Source organism: Dromiciops gliroides, chromosome 1 (assembly GCF_019393635.1).
Source record: "Dromiciops gliroides isolate mDroGli1 chromosome 1, mDroGli1.pri, whole genome shotgun sequence".
NCBI lineage: Eukaryota > Metazoa > Chordata > Mammalia > Microbiotheria > Microbiotheriidae > Dromiciops > Dromiciops gliroides.
The window spans coordinates 624536852-624549895 of NC_057861.1; the positions used below are offsets into that span (position 1 = coordinate 624536852).

At 43.9% G+C, this 13044-nt stretch overlaps 1 protein-coding gene across 1 annotated transcript in view; it reads left to right on the forward strand.

The window, feature by feature from the left end:
- Positions 1-13044, forward strand: part of MPG (N-methylpurine DNA glycosylase) — a 100206-nt gene that overhangs the window by 70321 nt on the left and 16841 nt on the right. The window lies entirely within an intron of this gene.

Sequence of the window (13044 nt, forward strand, 5' to 3'; positions counted from 1 at the left end):
CCTAATATCTAATGGGGAAACCTAGATTGTCCCAACTGCCCTCGAGAATTAGGAAGAGGACTTAGTGCCTTCCACGGAGGTATAGGAGACATTTGGAGGTCACTTTAGTAACAATAGTTGGAACTAAAGGAAATCACCCTTGGTGACAGCACCATGGGGTGCTTTTGGAGTAGAGTCAAATTTGAGCTCTTGAATCTAGAGCAACTGGAATGGGTGTCTATGTCTGAAGGTTTTGGAAACCTCCGGTTAGTATAATTTTGAGAGGAAAGTGTTGGGGAGAATGCATTAACTGGAGGGAGAGGGAGGAAGGGAGAGAGAGAGAGTGAGTGTGTATGTGTGCGTGTGCATGCGGGCATGCACCTCATACTGGTAGGAGTTTTCATGCCAACTTGAGGGTCCTGAGGTGGGTGCCTTTGGAAGGAGGAACAAAGCAGTTGTTGAGCCTAGTGTACGGAGTGTGTCAGAGAAGTGCCAAAGCTCTGAGGTGTCTAGTAGAAACCAGAGCGGCAGTAGATCTGGCCAAATGTCTTTGCCTAAGTGGGCACAGTCTGGAGGATGAATCCCATGGAATGGCAAAGGGCTTGGATTAAGCATCAGAGGAGCCAAGTTCAAGGTCTTGCTGTCTTCCTCATCACAGTGCTCTGCAACTAGCAGTCCCTGGATAAATGTTTGTCGGATGAAGGAATGAATTAAGGTTATCATTTTGACTCCATGTAAGGAAACACTCCTAGTGGGTATCTCTCATTGGAGGTCTTAAGACAAAGTGTGGATGAACAACTGTGAGGGATATCGTAAAGGAAGTTCATGGTTTGGGCTTGGGAGTCTTTAGCCTGGAGATGCATGAGATGAGGACATTAGTGCTTACCCTATATCCTTCTCGGGTTAGGAGAATGTGTTGGAAGCTTTGACGTGCGGTATAGACATGTGCTGTTACTGCCTGGTGCTTCAGGTTGTGACTCTGGCCCTCAGATGGCACCAGCTCAGAGAAGTTGGCGCTGTACTTGATGAAGAGGCGCTGGCTGTCATTTTCCCATTACTTGGCACAGAATGATGCCTCCAGAGGAAGACCGTGCAGCTGTTGGGAGTATGGAGCTCCAAGATGGACTTCCTGGAATTTCCCTTTAGGGGGATTTTCTTTCTCTTTCAATTTTGTTACATAAAACAATTTCAATTTTGTTACATAAAAAGACCCTCTCTGCTGTGTTCAGCTGAGGCTGTTAGTGTTGGATCCTGCCTAAGTGTGCTCAGTGACACTCCCCAGGGAGAGAGAGAGGGGCACACCCAGGCCGGCTCTCCGGCAGATAGGCTGAGCTGGGCAGGGAGGACAGACCACATGGCCCAGAAGAGGATGGGAAGGAAAGGAAGGGGCATCATGAAGACCTAGGGGAGGATATGTAGATTTGGTGGCTTTTCCTGCCAGACTGGTCAGGGGGGCTCGGGGAGGTGGGGGTGGCGAGCTTCCTCAGGACAGAATTCTGGAAACAAGGGATTTCTATGAAAAGAGCTCATTGCTGCTATTCCTCTGCCTGTTCTCTTTATTGCTAAACCAGGATTCTGGCAACAGCCTCCTGACCGTCCCTCCCTTCCCCTCCCCTTTTCAGCTCTCCCTTCCAATCCATTCTGCACATGTTGCCAGATACACCTCCCTTCCCAATGATAATAACAGCTCACATTTCTCTAGTGTATTACAGTTTGCCACATGCTTTTCTCACAACGGCCGTGGGAAGTACGTGGTCTACACTTACCATACTGGTCTACAGTATGCCACAGTGGGGAAAGGCTAGGCCAAAAAAACCTCCAAGGTCCCTTAGAAACTTCTAGTTCTGGCTTTGATAACTTAGCCTAAGTCTCTTAATCTTTCTGAGCCTCAGTTTTCTCATCTGTAAAACAGGAATAATAATACTTATCCTACTTATTACACAGGATTATTTTGAGGAAAGTGCTTCGTAACCGTAAAGCTCCATATAAAGAAGCAATCCTTTTCTTCTTCCTAATTGATTCTCTATCGCAGTGGTATCAAACTCATATAGAAACAAGGTCACCAAATCCTGCATAAGTATTCCTGCAAGTACATGTTGATTTAGAAAACTGCATATTGACATGATCAGTATTCGATTGTACTTTTATTTATTTTGTTAAATATTTCACAATTGGGGCAGCTAGGTGGTGCAGTAGATAAAGCACTGGCCCTGGATTCAGGAGGACCTGAGTTCAAATTTGGCTTCAGCTACTTGATACTTACTAGCTGTGTGACCCTGGGCAAGTCACTTAACCCTCATTGCCCAGCCAAAAAAACCCAAAATATTTCACAATTACATCTTAGTCTGGGTGCAACAGCTCACAGGATTGATTGTTGCTGGAGGCCAGAGCTTGGTGTTGGCATCTGTGTTCCCATATTCTCTTCTCTCCTCAAGACTCCCAAATGTTTCCTTCCCTGCACCTTTTCAGCTGAGGACTTTGCCTAGAAAATAAAGACCATATACCCTCTGCTTCCTCACCTCCCCTTCTTTATTTCTCAGAATTCCTTGAAATCATCCCCCAATCTTGTTTACTCCAATTTCTGATGAAAAGGTGGCCTTTTCCCTTGCCTAGTTGTCAGCCTACTACCTATACCCTTGAGTCCATCCCCTCCCATTTTCTCCAGAAGAATGCTTCTACAGTCATCCCATCTTTCTTTGTAACCTTCAACCTCTGTCTTCTGTTTTTTGTTTTTTTCCTGCTGCCTACAAACACATGCAAGTCTCCCTTATCCCCAAAACACCTTCACTAGACCCTGTTATAATTTAGCTCCTTCCTTTCTCAGCCAGACTGCTAAAAGCTGTCTGTGCTCATGGCCTCCTCTTCTCAACCTTTTGTGCTATGGCTTCTGAACCTCTTAATTCAATTGAAACCATTCTCTTTAAACTTAACAATGATTTCTTTTCTGAACATAGATTTTTACTGATATCTTTTGGGGGGGGCAGGGCAATAAGGGTTAAGTGACTTGCCTAGGGTCACACAGCTAGTAAGTGTCAAGTGTCTGAGACCGGATTTGAATTCAGGTCCTCCTGAATCCAGAGCTGGTGCTTTATCCACTGCACCACCTAGCTACCTCAATATCTTTTTTTATATCACTTACTCCCATATCTACCCCCTACTCCTTCCTAGTGAGCTATCCTTTATTTCATTTATTTATTTATTTTCCCATTCATTTCTATTTTTAATTCCAAATCCTCTCCCTCTTTCCATCCCTTTCCTACCCAATAAGAAGGCAAGAAATACAAAACCTATTACAAATATGAAGACATATAAAGCAAATTTCTGCATTTACCATGTTTTCCTTCCACACCTTCCCCTCCCCCCCCCAAAAAAAAAGAAAGAGGAAACAAATATGCTTTAATCATTACTCTAAGTCCATAAGTTCTCTATCTGGAGGTGGATAACATTTTTTTTTATGATGAGTCTTTTGGAACTATGGTGGGTCATTGTGTTGATCAGAGTTACTAAGTCTTTCAAAGTTAATTATCTTTGCAATATTGCTGTTACTGTGTACGATAATCTCTTGGTTCTATTCACTTCACTTTGCATCAGTTCATATAAATCTTTCTAGGTTTTTTCAAAATGATCTCCTTTGACATTTTTTATGTAATAAATATTTTTATTTATAGTTTGGGGTTCCAACTTTTATCTCTCCTTCTCTTCCTCCCCTTCCCCCTCTCTGAGGAAGCAAGCAATTATATATGGCTTATACATGTATGGTTATGCAAAGTATTACCATATTTGTCATTTTATACAAAAAAATTTGATTAAAAGGGGAAAAAATGAAAGAAAGTGAGAAATACTTGCTTCAGTTTGTTACATCAATATTAGTTCTTTCTTTGGAGATGGATAGTATGTTTCATCAGTAGTCCTTTGGGATTGTCTTGGATTATTGTATGGTTGAGAAAAGTCAAGTCATTCACAGTTCTTCATCAAATAATATTGCTGTCTCTGTGCACAATGTTCTTTTGGTTCTGCTCACTTCACTATACATGTCTTACTTGTCATACATGTCTTTCTAGGCCTTTCTGAAATCATCCTGCTTGTCATTTCTTATAGCATGATAATATTCCATCACCATCATATACCACAGTTTGTTTATCCATTCCCCAATTGATGGGTATTCCTTTGATTTCCAATTCTTAGCCACCACAAAAAGAGCTACTATAAATATTTTTGTACAAATAGGTCTTTTTCTCTCTTAGGTTTATATCCCAAAGACATCCCCAATCAGTGGTATCCCTTTGTCACAATCACAATTATATACCACAACTTTTTCAGTCATTCTTCAATTAATGGGTATTACCTCAGTTTCCAATTTTTTGCCACCACAAAAAGAGCTGTTATAAATAGTTTGATGTAGATGGAGTCTTTCACTGACCTCCTTGAGGTAGATGCCTAGCAGTAGAATATTTGGGTCCAAGAATATGGACATTTTAGTCACTTTATGGGTGTCCTATAGATATCTAAATTTAATAGAAATTTTTCTAGTTCTAGTTCAAGGCCTTGAACTCATTACCTTCTGTATAGGGGACCATACTCCTTCTAGTCTCTCAGGTTTACAACTGCAACATTCTCCTTGAATACTTTCCTTCACGCCACACATCTAATAAATTGCCAGACTTTGTTGTGTCTCCCTCCACCACATCTCCTCCCCTTCTTTCCACATACACAACTACAGCTCTCCTTAGGGTCCTTATCACTTCTCACCTGGAGTAGTGCCATAAGTTTCTTTTAATTGACCTTCCTGTTTCAAGTCTCCACCCCCTCCAGACTATCTTCCAGTGGCCAAAATGATTTTCTTTTAAAAAAACCCCAAAACTTTTATTTATTTATTTATTTTTGCGGGGCAATGAGAGTTAAGTGACTTGCCCAGGGTCACACAGCTAGTAAGTGTCAAGTGTCTGAGGTCAAATTTGAACTCAGGTCCTCCTGAATCCAGGGCTGGTGCTTTATCCACTGGGCCACCTAGCTGCACCCAAAATGATTTTCTTAAAGCACAGCTCTGACCATGTGATTCCCCTCCTCAGTGAACTCCTGTGGCTCCCTATTTCACCTGAGATCAAGTAAAAATTTCTTTGTTTGGCATTGGCAACCTTTACAACGTAGCTTTACCAGTCTTCTCAGCCTTATTATATACTATTCCCCATCCTGAACTCTGTGGTGCAGCCAAAATGGCCTTCTTCCTCTTCATACATCAAACACTCCATCTGCCATCTCTGTGCCTTTGCATGACTTATCTTTGCTGTGTGGAATACACTTTCCTCAGCCCACCCCCTCTGAGCATCCTTTGTTAACTTTCAGACTTGGCCGAGGCACTGCCACCTACTTGAAATCTTCCCTGCTTCTTGCAGTCCTTCAAGCCTTTTCTGCCAACATTACCTCATATCTAGCCTGTACATTTTTATTTGTGACCTTGTTGTCTTCCCAATAAACTGTCATATCCTGGAGAGGATGGACTGTCACAGTTTTGCCTGAGTCCACCGCTCTTTAACTGGCATCTGATGTATTCTCAGTACTCAGTAAGGCTTTTTGGTTGGTTTATTACCGTCATAATGACTGCCTCTGCAGAGGTGCCTAGGCCCTTTTTGTCAATGAGGGCCTACTCTCTGCCCTTGGACCTTAAGAGAGAGTGGAAAGAACCCTAGAGTCAGCCCCCCATTAGAGTCCCACTCTGCCACCAACTAGCTAACAGTGACCTCGGGCAGTCTGACTCACTTCTTGCTCCTCCTTGGCCCTCATTTTCCCCATCTGCCCAAGGTGGGCCGTTCTCTACTGACTAGATTTCCATAGCTGCTGAGGGAAAGCTGTGGGGTTTCTTTGGGGAGTCCTTGGAAATGAATGATTCCTCTTGCTTATGGTGAGATTCACAGTGTTTCTCACAAATGGTCAGTGTTTGGTTCTAAGTGGATTGTGCATCCAGTTCGAAGTCATAACAGGCCTGCTCTGAAAGCCCCCTCACTGACTTTGATTATGCTCGGCTCAGACTGCAATGAACAGTCCCTCTGTTGGGCTCTCTGGTTCTCTTTTGCCAGAAACTTCTCAGGCTTTTCTGAATGGTAATCCCAATTCATCGAAGGCATTTTGTATTCCAGCAGCCTGGCCTTCCCCGCAAAGTGCATTTCTGATGCTAATGATATTATAATGGGAGACCCTAGGTGCTTCCTCAGTCAGACTGGGCCCCTTTCCCTGGCCTTCAGCCAGAATGGTCTTTAACTCCTGGTAGCTGCCCAGCGCTTCCCTGCCTTGTAGAAAAGCCGATTGACTGCCCAAGTGGTCCCTCGTTCAAAGTTCCCTGGGCTTTATTATCCCCACCCATCCCCCAGCTTTGCTTCTAAGTGGAAAGAGAGCCCGATTGTGTTTGCGGGTCACTTTGATCAGCCTGGGAGTGTGTTCTGTTGACTAAGCTATTTTTGGTCTCCCTGTTTTGAATAATGACCATTTTCCACCTGCAGGAAGGGTGTTTTATTTACAAATGAACAATCCTTCCCAGTCTCCGGGGAGAGGGGCCCCTCTACATCTGCCTGGTTCTATCTAGGGGGAAGCAACTTGGCAGATTTAGGTTCCAAGAAATGATTTTCTATCAGTTGGAGGCTGTGGGGCCCAGACAGCAAGGGATGCTTTTCCTATGTGGAGGGGCTTTGGGAGGCAGCTGCAAACCCTTCTTTGTTGTCCCATCCTGAATGAGCAGGATAGCTTGCGGGCTTGGATTTTCCTTGAGAAACTTTGAGCAAAAGCCCATGCTGAAAGGGCTGTCAGATTCTTCATTCTTATCCGCCCCCCCCCCCATCCCCAAACTGATTCTGTCTACCGTTACTTTAACTTCCTTTGAGAAGTTAACTTAGGTAGTAATCTTCATTGAAAAACTCTTCCTGAAGCAAAATCTGGGAGTTAGTGAGCAGAGGTCAGCGATTTTATCTCCTCCTTCTAAAAAGTAATATGTTAGTTTAAAAGAAGGAAGCAGTCAACCAACACTTATTAAGTACCTACTGAATACTAGGCACTTTTTCAAAATTTTTCTTGATGCCATTATATATATATATATATATATATATATATATATATATATATATATATATATATATATTTTTTGGTGGGGCAGTGAGGGTTAAGTGACTTGCCTAGGGTCACACAGCTAGTAAGTGTCAAGTGTCTGAGGCTGGATTTGAACTCAGGTCCTCCTGAATCCAGGGCTGGTGCTTTATCCACTGCACCACCTAGCTGCCCCTTTGATGCCTTTTTAATCCCACACTTTCCTAGTATCTGCCCAACTTTTTTCTTGTCATGAAGAATAGTTAAGCGAAATCGTTGTAGCCACTGAGTATGACAGTATCCAGTTCTCAAAAGTCCTGTGTCTCTCTATCAAGAAGAGGGCCGCGTGTCGCATCATCTATCCTCTAGAACCAAAATGATCCTTGCTCTTAATCTAAGTTTAGCTTCCTTTAAGTAGTGTTTTAATTTTTATTACTATATCCATTTCACATGCTTTCCCCCACCCCTTCAGCTTTCTTCGCACTGCCTCAGTTCATCCCAGCCTTTGCCACATGTCTTTGAATTTTTTTTGTATAAAATGACAAATATGGTAATACTTTGCATAACCATACATGTATAAGCCATATATAATTGCTTGCTTCCTCAGAGAGGGGGAAGGGGAGGGAGAGAAGGAGAGATAAAAGTTGGAACCCCAAACTATAAATAAAAATATTTATTACATAAAAAATGTCAAAGGAGATCATTTTGAAAAAACCTGGAAAGATTTATATGAACTGATGCAAAGTGAAGTGCAGCCAGAACTGGACTAAAATGTAAATGGAAAACATTTAACAAAATAAACAAAAATGCCGTAAAACGCAGATAATATTACTTTTCAAAACTAAGTCAGATGATGAGTGAGATGAGCAGAACCAGGAGAACATTGTACACAATATCAACAACATTGTGTGTTGATCAACTGTGATAGACTTGATTCTTCTCAGCAATACAATGGTCCAAGATAGTTCCAAAGGACTCATGATGGAAAATGCTCTCCAAATCTAGAAGAAAAAAACCTGTTGAATCTGGATGCAGATCGAACCACACTATTCCTATTGTTCTTCTTGTTGTTTTTCTTTTTTGAGATTTTTCCTTTTTGCTCTGATTTTTCTCTCATAACATGACTAATGCAGAAATATGTTTAATGTGATTGTACATATATAACCTATATCAGATTACTCGCTATTTTGGGAAGAGGGGAGGGAGAACAATTTGAAACTAGAAATCTTATAGAAACAAATGTTTAAAACTATCTCTAAATGTAACTGGAAAATAATAAAATATTTATATGGGGGAAAAAAGCAACAAAAAACTAAGTCAGTATGCCATGGCAGGAATCCTCCTTAAGTATGGGTTAATGGTACCTCTTTCTGTCTGTGTTTGATACCACTGCCCCAGAGGTCTTAACTCTTTCATCCTGCTTTCATCTTCTTGCTCCAGGTCCCTACTATGCAGATTAGTGGTTGCTTCATAATCCACTATATCTTTTTTTTCTTTTGGTGAGGCAGTTGGGGTTAAGTGACTTGCCCAGGGTCACACAGCTAGTAAGTGTCAAGTGTCTGAGGCTGGATTTGAACTCAGGTCCTCCTGACTCCAGGGCCAGTGCTCTATCCACTGAGCCAACTAGCTGCCCCTATAATCCACTATATCTTATTTGGGCTCCAATTACACTTCACTTTATTTATCAGCTGTCATGTCATAATTAGTTTACTTTCTGCACCCCCTCCCCACCAGGTTTTCCAATTTTGGAATCTACAAGTCATTTAACCCTGTTTGCTTCAGTCTCCTCATCTGCAAAATGAGCTAGAGAAGGAAATGGCAAAGCACTTCAATATTTCTGTCAAGGAAACCCCAAATTGGGGTCACAGAGATCTGGACACAGCTGAAACAATTGGACAGCAATGAAGTCCAGCCCTCCCATTCAACAGAAGAGAGCTTAAGTGGTGCGTCCATGGTCGCACAGCTATAACGTGGCAGAGCTGGGAATTAAACACAGGTCTCCTGACTTCAAGTCCAGCCCACTTTCTACTGTGCCGTGCTGTATTCTAATTTAGCTGGAACTTAGATTACATGTGAGGGAACAATAGATTGCAAAAGTAGTCTGGTATCAGCTTGTGCAGGGCCTTGAAGGGCAGGTTAAGGAATATGGGCTTTATTCCCTAGGCAACAGAGGACTGCTCACTGCTCACAGTGAGTCAGAGGACAGAGTGAAGGAGACTGGGGAGAACCTCAGACATCCAGGGTAAAAAATCTGCTGATTCCAGGGCTCTCCTCAGTATTTCCCCCCCAAAATCAGTATAATTTTCCTGGCTGTGACTGTGCCTCCTTTCTCCCTTCTACTGCCATCTCCAACTTGTGTCTGAGGGGAGGAGATGGAAGTGGCCCCTGGGTGGAAGCAGTGGCACCAGGGTAGGCAGGACTAATTTTTGGACCAAGCAGCCTGTACCTCACTCAAGATTATACCCAAGTAAAACCAAAGGAATGTCCATCAATTGGAGAATGGTTAAACAAGCTGTGGTATAGGACGGTGATGGAATATTATTGTGCTATAAGAAATGCAAGCAGGATGATTTCAGAAAGGCCTGGAAAGACTTATATGAACTGATGTATAGTGAAGTAAACAGAACCAAGAGAACATTGTGCACAGAGACAGCAATATTGTTTGTTTTTGTTTTTGTTTTTGAATTAAAAAAAATTTTTTTTTTGTGGGGCAATGGGGATTACGTGACTTACCCAGGGTCATACAGCTAGTAAGTGTCAAGTGTGTGAGGCTGGATTTGAACTCAGGTCCTTCTGAATCCAGGGCCAGTGCTCTATCCACTGCGCCACCTAGCTGCCCCAGTATTGTTTTTGATGAAAAACCATGAATGACTTAAATATTCTCAACAATACAACGATCCAGGACAATTCCAAAGAACTATAGATGAAGCATACTATCCACCTCCAAAGAAAGAACTGATATTGATGGAACACAGACTGAATCATGCTATTTTTCACTTTCTTTCATTTTTTCTTTTATTCACATTTTCTTGCATAAAATGACTAATATGGCAATGTTTTACATAATTGCACATATATAACCTATATCTGATTGCTTACCCCCTCAAGGAGTGGGGAGGGAAGGAGGGATAAAATTTGGAACTCAAAACTATAAATAAAAATGTTTATTACAAGGGGTAAAAAAATCATGCCCGAGTAGCCCAGGCCATCTTCCGCTCACCTCTGGTGGGTCACTTCCCAGGCTGCCTTTGGGTAGGTACCTCTGCTGCAGCCGGACGCCCTTTTCTTGCCTGTGTGACTCTGCAGACAGGGTGATGTAGCCGCCAGAAAAACTAATTCATAGGGGCATTGGGTCCAAAATGCAGAATAGGACAGTCCTGCTGTCCACCCTGGCCAGGCCACGCCTGGAGTGCCCTGGACCTGACAGCACAGGAGGGACATTCAGAAGCTGAAGCACATTCGTGATGGTGAGAGGATTTGAAGCCATCACTTAAGGAACTATTGAAGGAGCTGTATTTGTGCTGTCTGGAGAAAAGAGAGTTTAGGCTTTGAAGGGCTCTTCAGTGGAGGAGGGAGTGGGCTTACCCTTCTCAGCCTCAGAAAGGAGAAGTAGGACCAACTTGTGTCTGGGGACGGGAATCGTTACGGGGGGAACGTTGTCCAAAAGCAGGATGGGCTGCCTTGGAGAGTCGTGAGATCCCCACCGTTCGCTCAAGCAGGATATGGTGAAGAAGATCAGGGAAAAGTCAGCCTAGACGACCTCCGAGGCCCCCTCCAGCTTCTATGTCCAAAACAAGACCAAGAAGAAAATGCTCCTTTGCCTCTTCTTTGGGCCTGTTTACTCTAGCTGCCTTAAGGGCTTTGGAGTGGAAACATAATTATAGGTCAGGCCGTGCTGCTGTCATGTGGTGAGGAAAACCCAAGCCTACGAGTCAGGAGTCCTGGGCCTGGGACGGAGCAGGCCTTAATAAATGTTGATGGATTGATTGGACCGGCTCCAAGCCTGTCATTGATGGTAACACTGGATGATTCGTTTGGTCTTCTAGGGCCCCATTTTCTCCACCTGCAAAATGGGACCACCCTGTTTCCACTTGAAAGGGACATGGAATGTTTTTATGCTTTGAATTCTTTGTAGGAAGGACCCCAGGGCACTTAGTAATAGCATTGATGGGGATGATGTAGCCCCTTCTTCACACCAGCCTTGTGAGACTGAGAAGACAAGTATCTTCAGCTCCATCTTCCTGAGGAGGAAAAGGTGAGGCGACCTGCCAGCATCTCCTGGCTAAGGGGTGGCAGTGTTGGAGCTCAGAATCTCCAGACCTGAGTTGGTCCAATCGAGCTCCCTCACAGCAGGGCCCAGCACCCATGCAGCCTTTTGTTGGTGGCCTCTGGGGCAGGCAGCCAGTCCCAGCTCCCTTTGCACAGCCTCCTTGTTAGGGACAGAGCCCATCTTCAGCCCTCCCACAGCTGGGCCCAAGCAGATTGAAGCTGGCTCCTCTTCTCTATCACAGCTCTGCAGATACTTCTCTTCTTCAGGCCAAATGCCCTAGTTCCTTCAGCTGGTACCCAGATTGCATGATATTAAGGTCCTTCACCATCCTGGTCACTGCCTCTGGATGCTCTCTAGTTTATCAATCTCCTTTTTTTTGTTGTTGTTTTGTTTTTGTGGGGCAATTGGGATTAAGTGACTTTCCCACTTGTCTGAGGCCGCATTTGAACTCAGGTCCTCCTGAATCCAGGGCCGGTGCTCTATCCACTGCACCACCTAGCTGCCCCTCAATCTCCTTCTAAAATGTGGTCACTGGTACTGACAGTGCTCCAGGTGGGGTCTGACCTCCTTTTCTCCTCATGTGAGAGACTGGTGGTACCCACCCATGATCACATAGCCAGTGAGTCTCAGAGGGGGGTTTTGAACCCTACTCCAAGTTCATTGTTCTTGGCTTTCTCCACTCTCCTGTAGGGCCCCTCAGAGGGCCCTGCTTAGGTCTGGACTGTGTGGCCTCTCTTCAGAGGAAGCTCACATTCTCTCTGGAGGATGACTCCTGTTGGGTTTGCAGGCCCCAAGTCTCCCGACTCCCAGAGCTTCGGCCTTTTTCACTACACCACTGTTGGTTGGAGTGTAGCTCTGGAGAATGGCATCTGCCAGGCCCACATGCTAGTTAAGAAGAGCTCCAGTCCATCAGCTCAAATTCTCACATGCATTTTAGGAACTAAAGTTGGCTTTGGAATGGAATGAAACCACAGCTTTTGCTCCTAGACTATCAACACCAGAACTTAAATTGTAACTGCTTGTTCTTTCTGACTCCTTCAAAGTACAGCCTCTACATTTGGCCAGGCATTGGTACAATGGCAGTGGGCCCCTGGTTTGGAATCAGAGGACCCGGGTTCAAATCCTAGCTGTGCTGCTTCCCCCCCCCCCCCCGTCACAACCCCCAGCATGTGGATGGAGCTTCAATTTAAACTTTAAGCCTGTCCCAGGCTGAAATCTTATGATCCTGGAATCATTGTCAGAAACTGCAACCGACCTCAAATGACCGTCTTTTCTGGTCATTGGGGATCCCACTGCTGTTGTTTTCTTAGCAGAGGTTGTGATCACAAATGACTTTTGGAATGCAGCTGTGACCTGTCAGGCCTCTGCTAACTCCATTAGGCTGGAATGACCCTGCCTTTGGCTTTAGAAAGCAGTCATCTGAACACAATTAAGTGCAATCCCGTTGTATGATCATCCAGAACCACTTGGGATTGGTTTGGTTTGGTTTGGTTTTATAATGGAAAGGCCAGAATGAGTCTAATTAAGTAGATGGGAAGGCTTGAGCCACGTGTCAGTATGAAGACAGACATTAAACACCAAGGCAAAAGTTGTCTGGAGAAGAGTTCAATTAGCTACTCAGAAAGCTGGTTTAATTTGAGGAACAGGTTAAATTGTTCTCCCTGGTGTGTACCCACCTCCCACATTTGGAGGGGTTACGACTTCCTTGTCCCACTCAGTCTTAA